Genomic DNA, 9,864 nt, shown 5'->3' with positions numbered 1-9,864 from the left:
AGATCTCTATATGATCTCAAATAAGTTTAATTTAAGTTTCCTGAACATGAGACCATATGACACCAAAGAAAGAGCTCAAAGAAAACTCAGCTATGACTCCCAAGATCTCATCATTCTTCTCTAATATGTCTCAGTTTTCTCATAGTGGCCTCAGCTAGGATAATATAACTCATGTCTCACTCTGATCAAAGGAAGAGATCTATTGAATAGGTCTCATTTTTTCAAATTACCAAAGACAGTTAAAGTGCAAAGGATTGTGGGAAAATAAACGGTCACTATTCTTCTGCCCGCGAATTTGAAAACTGAAGGAGGACAAAGGACTGGAGTTTTCTTTCAAATTTGTCTGTGAACTGAACTCAACAAACATAAAAAGGTCTGTATTATTATATATTTATCATTAACATGAGATTCATTGTTAATATTTGTATTAGCTGAGACAGACAGACTGAAGTTTACTTGCTAGCTAAATAATAAGATGGGGGCAACTTTCATTCATCCACTTGCTACTGCAGCCATAGCAAACGCCACCATAACCATCATAACCAACACCGTTCCGTTCTGGCAAGAAAGATATGTTAGCCAGACGTAGACTGGCTAACATATCTTATCTTACTACTACTACTACTAGGCCTACTACTACTACTGTTGTGGAGGATAATGTTCGTGCTGAGTAAACGAAGCTGGAGACAACTCCTCTGTTCTAGTGTTTATTCCTAAGTGTTCAGTGAAACAACACGACAAATTGGCGACGAGAATGGCCGTGGCTACTACTCCTTTGCCCCCTGCATTCCTCCAATGTCCCGGAGACCCTGCAATGCCGTTTGAAATATGGCTAAAGATGTTTGAAAATTACCTGCTTGTAATCGACGTGGAAGGAGAAGAGTGGCCCGACACCCGACAACGAGCTGTACTGCTACACAGCGTTGGTACTGAAGCACAGAGGATTTTCTACACGTTGCCTAACACAGGTACCTCATACGCCGAGGCTGTTGCTGCCTTGCGGGCGCATTTTGTGCAGAAAGTAAATGTGATTGCCGAAAGACACAAGTTCCGCCAACGGGCGCAAAGACATGATGAAACAATGCTACGTGAGATGCTGGCACTGTGTGATTTCGGAAATGTCGAGGAAGATATGCTACGTGATCAAATTGTTGAAAAAGCTTACAGTGGGCGCATACGTGAACGTTTGTTATTGGAAGACAGACTAACATTGAATAAAGCCATACAGATTGCAAACCAAGTGGAGTCCGCCGCACGTGATGCCAGTGCTTTCTCACAAAATGAAACGACAGTCCGGGAGATTAAAAAGTTTCCAAAGAAGGAAGGTGGACGTCCCAACAACACAAGTGGCCAAAACAAAGGTGAAACAAAGACTGTACACACACGAAAATGTTACAGATGTGGCTCAGATAAACACCTGGCAAATTCTACAAAATGTCCGGCTACAAACAAAGTATGCAAATCATGTGGAAAGACTGGTCACTTTGCAAAAGTGTGCAGATCAGGTCACAAACATGAAGTAGGGGAAGTCGTTATTCCCGAGCTGACTGTATTACATCTGCAAGGTTCTGCACCTGTAGAGAAGAAAATAATGTGTAAAGTGAAATTAGGCACATTCCCAAATATGCAGTCATGTGAGTTAATCGTGGATACTGGATCGTCAGTCTCCATATTGCCAGCCCATGTTTATGAGAACTCATTCAGCCACGTACCCCTGAGGAAAGCTGAGATCCCGCTGGTGACATTTTCAGGGCAGAGAATCCCAGTACTAGGTATACTGAACATACAAATACAACATGATGGACATTCTGCTCCCGCCTCCTTCTACATTGTGAAGTCAGGTTCACTACTGCTGGGGTTGGATTTAATCACAGCTCTGGACATTGTTATCATGGGAAACAAAGTGATGCCAAAAGCAGAACAAGAAATCAGGGAGATAACCATCACACCTCCATCTGCCAATACAGCCCCACCACTGCATACATGGGGCTGTGTGAAACATTTTGTGCACAAGGTTAAAGCCAGAGATGATGTGCAACCGGTGCAACAGAAATTAAGGAGGTTGCCGTTTACTGTGAGAGATGCTGTTTCTGCAGAGTTAAAGAACCTAATGGATGCCGACATCATCGAGAAAATCGATGCGTCTCCCTGGGTGTCACCGATCGTGGTGACTCAACGGAAGAATTCGACCAGAATACGCATGTGTGTGGACCTCAGGGAGCCCAACAAGGCTGTAGTGACTGATAGCTACCCCATTCCACACATGGAGGAGCTCTTTTCAGAGCTCAGAGGAGCAACCATGTTCTCTGCAATCGACCTTGCAAATGCTTATCACCAGGTTCCTCTACACGAGGACAGTAGAGATCTGACTGCTTTCATAACCCATGAGGGGCTGTTCAGATACAAGCGAGTTTGTTATGGGCTCGCATCAGCGCCCTCAGCGTTTCAGAAGATGATGTCCATTGTGCTGCAAGGTCTACAGGGAGTTCAAGCGTATTTGGATGACATTATCGTTTACTCATCTGGCCGTGCTGAACATGAGAGACGCCTGAAAGCTGTGCTCCACAAGCTACAGGAAGCTGGTCTACGTCTGAATACAGAGAAATGCAAGTTCTATCAGGAAAAACTGACTTACCTGGGTCATACAATAACTAAAGATGGACTGCAGCCAAATGATGACCACATTGTGGCCATTCGTGATGCTCCAGCACCTGCGGATGCCACTTCCCTCAGATCTTTCCTGGGTCTGACTTCGTGGTACTCCAAGTTCATACAAAACTACGCAACTGTTGTGGAGCCAATGCGAGCGGTGCTACGTGACACTACATTCACATGGACTGATGATGCACAGAACAGTTTTCAGAAAGTAAAACAACTTATCACTGATAGTCCAGCACTCGCCATGTTTGACCCCTCACTTCCCACAATAGTTTCCACAGATGCCTCTGATTATGGCGTAGGTGGAGTTCTCACACAGATACACCCAGACACCTCCGAAAGAACAGTGGCATTTGCTTCTCGTTCCCTGAGTGCTACTGAGAGGAAATACTCAGTGGTGGAAAAAGAAGCTTTGGCTTGTGTCTGGGCTACAGAACGCTGGAGGACTTACTTATGGGGAACAAAATTCACCTTGCGAACTGATCATCAGGCTCTAACCACACTCCTGAATACAAAAGGCATGGGAAGGGCAGGAATGAGAGTAGCACGCTGGTCTGCCAGGCTACTCTGTTTCAATTATGACATTGTCTACAGACCTGGTAAACAGAACCAGGCAGCAGACTGCCTTTCTCGTTTGCCACTCCCAAGCAACCAGGACTGCTCCCCAGATATAGAACCAGAGACTGTGGCTGCTGTGTCTGTTCTCCTGATGGCAGTGCCCATGTCCGACTTTGCAGATGTCTGTTCTTCCTGCCCAGAGTTACGCCGGCTGCGTAGCTACATGACAAAGGGGTGGCCTGCAACCTCTAAAGGCCTGCCAGCCGACATGATGCCTTACTACCAGGTAAAAAATGAGCTGTCCATGCATGAGTCACTCATCATAAGAGGGAGCTACAGGTTAGTGGTGCCTGTACAGCTACGTTCACACATGGTGCACCTGGCACATGAGAGCCACCAAGGCATAGTCTGTACCAAGCAAAGACTCAGAGACTTGTATTGGTGGCCTAAGATGGATGTTCAGGTACAATCGGTCATCGCCACATGCATGCCCTGTCAGCTGAATGACAAATCCACAAGGACGGCACCTGCACCAATGACACCAGTTCCCCTGCCAGATGGACCCTGGCAAAAGCTGGCACTGGACATTGTTGGGCCATTTGAAACGGGTCCTGCTGACTGTAAATTTGCTATTACAATGTTAGATTATTATTCAAAGTGGCCAGAGGTTTGTTTTGCTCCACAGTGCACTACAGCTACAGTAATTTGTTTCATGAGCACTGTGTTCAGCCAAAAGGGAAACCCGGTAACTGTGGTAACAGATAATGGCCCTCAGTTTACCTCCTCAGAACTGTCCTCTTTCCTGAAAGAACGAGACATACAACACATCAGAACCACCATATACCATCCAGAAGGCAACGGGGCAGTGGAGAGGTTAAATAGAGTGTTGAAGGAAAGCATCCTTACTGCAGAGAGAGAGAAAGCTCCATGGAAAGCTCATATCACTGAGTTTCTCCAAATCTATAGAGCTACACCACATGCAACTACAGGTGTATCACCCTTCCAGCTCATGTATGGAAGAAAGATGAGAACCAAACTCTCTGTTCAACCAGAAGTCACAACTGCTCCAGACCTCACACTGAGAGACAGAGTAAAGAAGAAGCAGTTACACATGAAAACATACACTGATGCTAAGAGACATGCCAAGGCACCTAACCTGCACCCAGGGAGTCTTGTGCGTGTGAGAAACCCAGTGCATGTCAAGAAAGGAAAGCCCAAGTTCAGTGAGCCTTATCAAGTGATACAGCGGAAAGGACCACACAGCTACACGCTCACTGATGGTAAGACGTGGGATTCTTCTCACCTGTCAGTGTTGCCCGAGACATTCACTCTCCCAGCTGGAGAACCAAGGCCTGAGGAGCCTGCTCCAAGTAACCGTGTACCAAACAGGAGCCAACGGAACAGAAAACAGCCAGAGTGGCTCAAAGACTATGCTACTTGAAAGTACCTGAGTGCTTTATAAGCTGCCATAGAAAAAAGGTTTAAGATAGAAAACAAATAACAATTGTACTGTGGTAATGCAGTGTTCTTACTGTGTTCTGTTAATGGTTATACTGCAGTTGAAGTGACTTTCAGGTTTTCATTACAGTCGATACTTGCATTTTGAAAACATCCTTTAAGATAGTCCCCATTTGGTTAGTGAAGAGGATGTAACACTTTTAAGAAAGGGGGAAATGTTGTGTTCTAAATGTTAATGCTATGCCAGGCCAGTAGGTGGCGATGCTATGTTTGTTCTGACTACAGGACTGAGGAAATGTTGTGTACGATATGCATGAGAAGAAGAAGTGTTGTGGAGGATAATGTTCGTGCTGAGTAAACGAAGCTGGAGACAACTCCTCTGTTCTAGTGTTTATTCCTAAGTGTTCAGTGAAACAACACGACAAATTTTTTTTTTTTTTTTTTTTGTCTCCAGCTTCGTTTACTCAGCACGAACATTATCCTCCACAACACTTCTTCTTCTCATGCATATCGTACACAACATTTCCTCAGTCCTGTAGTCAGAACAAACATAGCATCGCCACCTACTGGCCTGGCATAGCATTAACATTTAGAACACAACAACTACTACTGTGTTAAGTTAGCTCAGTAAGCTCACATACCAGTAGGCTTCACGACCTAATTAACACAGATTCACTGCCAACTCAGAAAGCTCGGAAAATGCTGCAGTCGTTTCTAAAGCTATGGTTTAACACACACACACACACACACACACACACACACACACACACACACACACACACACACACACACACACACACACACACACACACACACACCTCCGAGCTCGTATGGCCCTGCCCTCGGAGCCTCCTCGCGACACGCCCCCGCAGAGCAGAGCGAAGCAACACACCTGCTGCCAGCAGAAGCCAAATACAGCTTTAAATGCGGAAAATGTCGGATTCACAGTCACAACTTCCACAATAAAACCAAATATTACCTGTTCAACATAAACTCCGCTGTATCAGCACCGCCGCTGCAGCCTGCGGCGCCGTGGAGCTACAGGCCCCGGTCTTCCTGCTCCTCTCCCCCAGACACAGCACGCTACAGCTGTAGCTCGGCTGTGCTCGCCATTAGCGGCGCCAGTCCCGATGCCGCCGCTGTGCACCAGCTGCCGGTAATGAGGCGGTGCCAGTTGCCGTCGTCGACGTATCCGCCATTGGCAGCGCAGAGCAAAGCCGAGCTACAGGGAGACTGGTCGCGCCGGCGACCCAGGACAGGGTGCTGTGTCTGGGGGAGAGGAGCAGGAAGACTGGGGCCTGTAGGCTAGCTCCACGGCGCCGTAGTTTGCAGAGTGACCCCGCTCAGGCTGCAGCTGCAGCTGGAAGTGGCTGTGTGTCGGAGAGAGGATCGAGGAGACTCGACGCGGCACCGGTACCAGTAAGGGCAGCAACACATTCTGTGCTTCTGTACTCTAGCGGCAGACCGGCTGGGGGTGGGGGTCCAGCAGGCCTGAATTCAAGCGCTGTGAATAGCCGCGGAACGGAGCCCGCTTCCTTTCGGTGCCCGTTAACCGATGGTGTAGTTCAGACCAGACGCGAAGCGCTGCGATCCTCCACGGCCGGCTCGCGCCGTGGCGTGCAGCGATCGTTTCGGCATCTGGTCTATTTTGTGCGTGAGCCGCGAGAGATCGCGTCAATTCTGGCAGGAAGTCACACAAAGAAACACGAGACAATCCGGTCAATTTTCAAAATATACTACTGAGATTGACAAATACGTGAGGCCAAAGTGTGTACGTTTGTAGCCCATTTGTGTTTATTAATCTAAACAGAGCGCGCGAGAGGAACACACACACTACACACACATAGGCTACACACATACACACACAGCTGAGGGGCAGAAGCGCTTGTCGACCGGCACGGAGAGCGTTTGTTGTGAACAGGAGGGCCACGGCTTGTGCGTGATTCGGCGGCCGTTCTGAAGTGAACCCGCCAGCTCTACGCAGATTCAGAGCTTTTGCAAGTGCATAGCTACCCCAATAGCATTGACTTTTGGGCCACATGTGGCATTTAGCTGGCACCTCTGGTTGAAATGTGGTATGGCAAAATGTATGAGGACCAAATCATAACCACATACGGATTGCCATATATTCAAATTTGGAGGGAATTATTCTTCTGGTACACTTATTTAACTGAGGCACTTGGCCCAGATAATAGAATATTCTTTTGGGCCGCATGTGGTATGTGACTGGTAAAATTGGAGGGAATATCTCTTCTGGGGCAGTTCTGTAATAGAAGCACCTGGCCCTATGTAACTGACAAAATGGCAAAACACATGAGGTCCACATCATAACCACGTTGGTTTTGCCATACCTTCAAAATTGGAGGGAATTTTTCTTCTGGCACAGCTCTGAAATAAGGCACTCTCCCAGATGATAGATGTTAGCTTTTGGGCTACAGTTGGCATGCAACTGGCACAAGTGGCCATGGGTGGAGTTTATTCTGCGACACCCTCCGGACATTTTCATTTTCTCTCACTCAGCTTCTGGACTGGCTGCTGCTTTGGGTAAGTGAATTTTAAACCTTTTACATTTTTGTTGAACTACTGATAATTAATGGCACACACTAGACCTACATCTTTAGAGGAGAGAGCTACAAGTTAGCCGAACAGAACTCTGTTTTAATTTAATAAAGCGTGTGTTTGAAGCCCATGGTGGCAAGAGACAGGCTATGACTGTGTTAGCAGCTTTAGCAGCTTTGCTAACCCTACTGCTCCTGGGATGAAAAAGCTTGATTTAAGTTACTCCAATGTCTGATTTATTTTATTTTGATTCACCGGAACTTCACACAATGTTTTTTATAAACGCGTTAACGCAAAAATGATTTTAACGGCACTATTTTTTTTTTTTAATTTAAATTTTTAATTTTTAATCTTTTTTTAAAAATAACACGAAAAAAGAAAACGCACGATTAAGTTAACGCTGTGACATTGGAACCTCAGCCGTTGCCGTCTTGTAATGTTACAGAAAAGCTGCATGTTGACTACACTAGAGAACTTGTTCTTCTTATCACCAAACAAGGCTGCTCTCTCTCTCTGACAGCTGATTTTTAAATACCATGAATGGAAAGCATAAGAAACATCCAGATGTTTCTTTTCTTATGTTTCTTATGTTTCTTATCCATTCATATTGCTGTGATTTCAAGCAAAAAAGAAAACGATGCGATTAATCCTGATTAACTTGGGAAATTTTGAGATTAATCGCGATTTAAAATTTTAATTGTTTGACAGCCCTAACACTCTTTCAAAATGTCCTGTGTTCTCAAGGTGCCGTAGACGAAACCCTGACTGCAGCTGTTTCAGACAAGGAGGTGGAGGTGATGGGAAACTGGGCCTTGGTATGAAGAGAGACAAAAAATACAAGCTGAAACTGACAGTTAAGACAGACAGTTTTGATGCACAAATTAAACTTTCTTCATTTCTAATATTTCTACACTGTTCTTGTATTTTTGTACAGTATTACTGTAACCTATTTGATCAGTTTTTTTCTGATTCTGTTTTTATATGGATGTAATTTCTACATGTTCTGTACAGTTCATTGAAGGCAATTTTGAAGTATGAAAAAATACAATTTTAAAGGGAAACTTGTGTGTTTCTTAATTTCTTATATTGATTTTGTGTGATTTAAGTGATCTATATAGGTATCGAACTAATCAGTACTGCTATTGCACTAAAATTATCATTTTTTAATTTTGGTGCCAGAATTGACCTGTCATTCTCTTCATAATGTGGGGCAGATGGAAGGTGTGTTATAGATCTGATGAAAAAAAAGTACCAGTTTTATTCTGTCAACCACATGTGGGCCACAATGATTCAACAGAACTGAGCCACACGTATTCTGTATGTGACCCATGAGCCATATAATTATTTGAATTTAGTTTACTCCTGGTAGAAGTCTGGTTTTGTTATGGTTCAGTTTGGGCTTATATACCTTAGGGCCAGATGTGGCCCATCATTCACTTCCAAAAGTGGGCCAGATGAAAGGTTTGGTGTATATTAGTTTAGGTTCTGGGTAAAATCTGGATTTTGGTCTGTCAGCCACATGGGGGCCACATAAGAGCCAGTAGGCTTTACCTGAACACAGCCATACAGGCAGGCCCTATGAAGCCCAGCTATAAGCCATATGTAGTTGGTACAGTTCTGGTAGAGGTCTGGTTATGTTATGGTTAAGCATAGCTTTCATATACTTGGGCCAGATATGGGCCGTCATTCACTTCCGTAAGTGGGCCAGATCTTTGCTGTTTATTTGGGCCACATCCAAGCCAAAGGAACTTTGCTATTAGGGTACAACACCACCATACGAACCATATGAACCCTGATAAGAGCGTTTTGGAGTTGTTTGATTGTGTACAAAATATACATTAACACAAAAGGCCATAGTCATTAAGGAGTAAGATATTTCTTTAGCATTTTGATTAATACACCTGATGGAACCATTGGTGTATTACAGCTGAATTGACATACAGTAATAGTGTATTAAAATATGCTAGGAAAATATCTAACTCATGTAAGCCCCTTTTCTCTGTTTTGTGTTCATCCTACAGTATGAGGTGGTGCACGGCGATGGAAAACTGGAAAACAGTAGGAGGAAGCCAAGCTTAAAAAGACCTTCATAAATAAATGCAGTCAGAGGTCAGTAAAGTGACTGGCTTTTCGGACATAACGTTTACAACCGCCGCCTTGTTCACCAGTAGTGAATTTCTTTTACCGTTGATTGACATCTTTTACACCAGTGGTTCTCAACTGGTGGGTCAGGACCATTTTCAGTGGGTTGCAGATTCAATGATCTTTTGTAACTTTTTTCAAATTACAACTTGTTTTTACTATGACTGTCTTCCTCAATTGTATCCTCAAAAGTTGACAAGAATATGTGCTAATGAATGTCGGGAGTTCAAGAAAAGACTATCCTGAGCAAAAAAGTTTTCCTCTGGGAAGAACAGTGTTCAAAAATGCCGAATCCTGGAGCATCTCTGGTGCCAATGTGAGATCTCTCTGCTCTTGGACCAAAACTCAAAACTTATATGCCTTTTCTGACTCCCCCTTCTCCAGACAGAGAAGAGCCCTAAAACAGATGGTAAATGACCCTTGACCTACCCCTTAACCATATATCCACATACTAACAAAAACATATCATAACAAACTTACATCTTAAAA

This window comes from Trachurus japonicus, chromosome 21 (genome assembly GCF_045865225.1).
Source record: "Trachurus japonicus isolate A0001 chromosome 21, Traja_1.0".
NCBI classification, from domain to species: Eukaryota; Metazoa; Chordata; class Actinopteri; order Carangiformes; family Carangidae; genus Trachurus; species Trachurus japonicus.
This window is presented reverse-complemented; position numbering follows the sequence as displayed.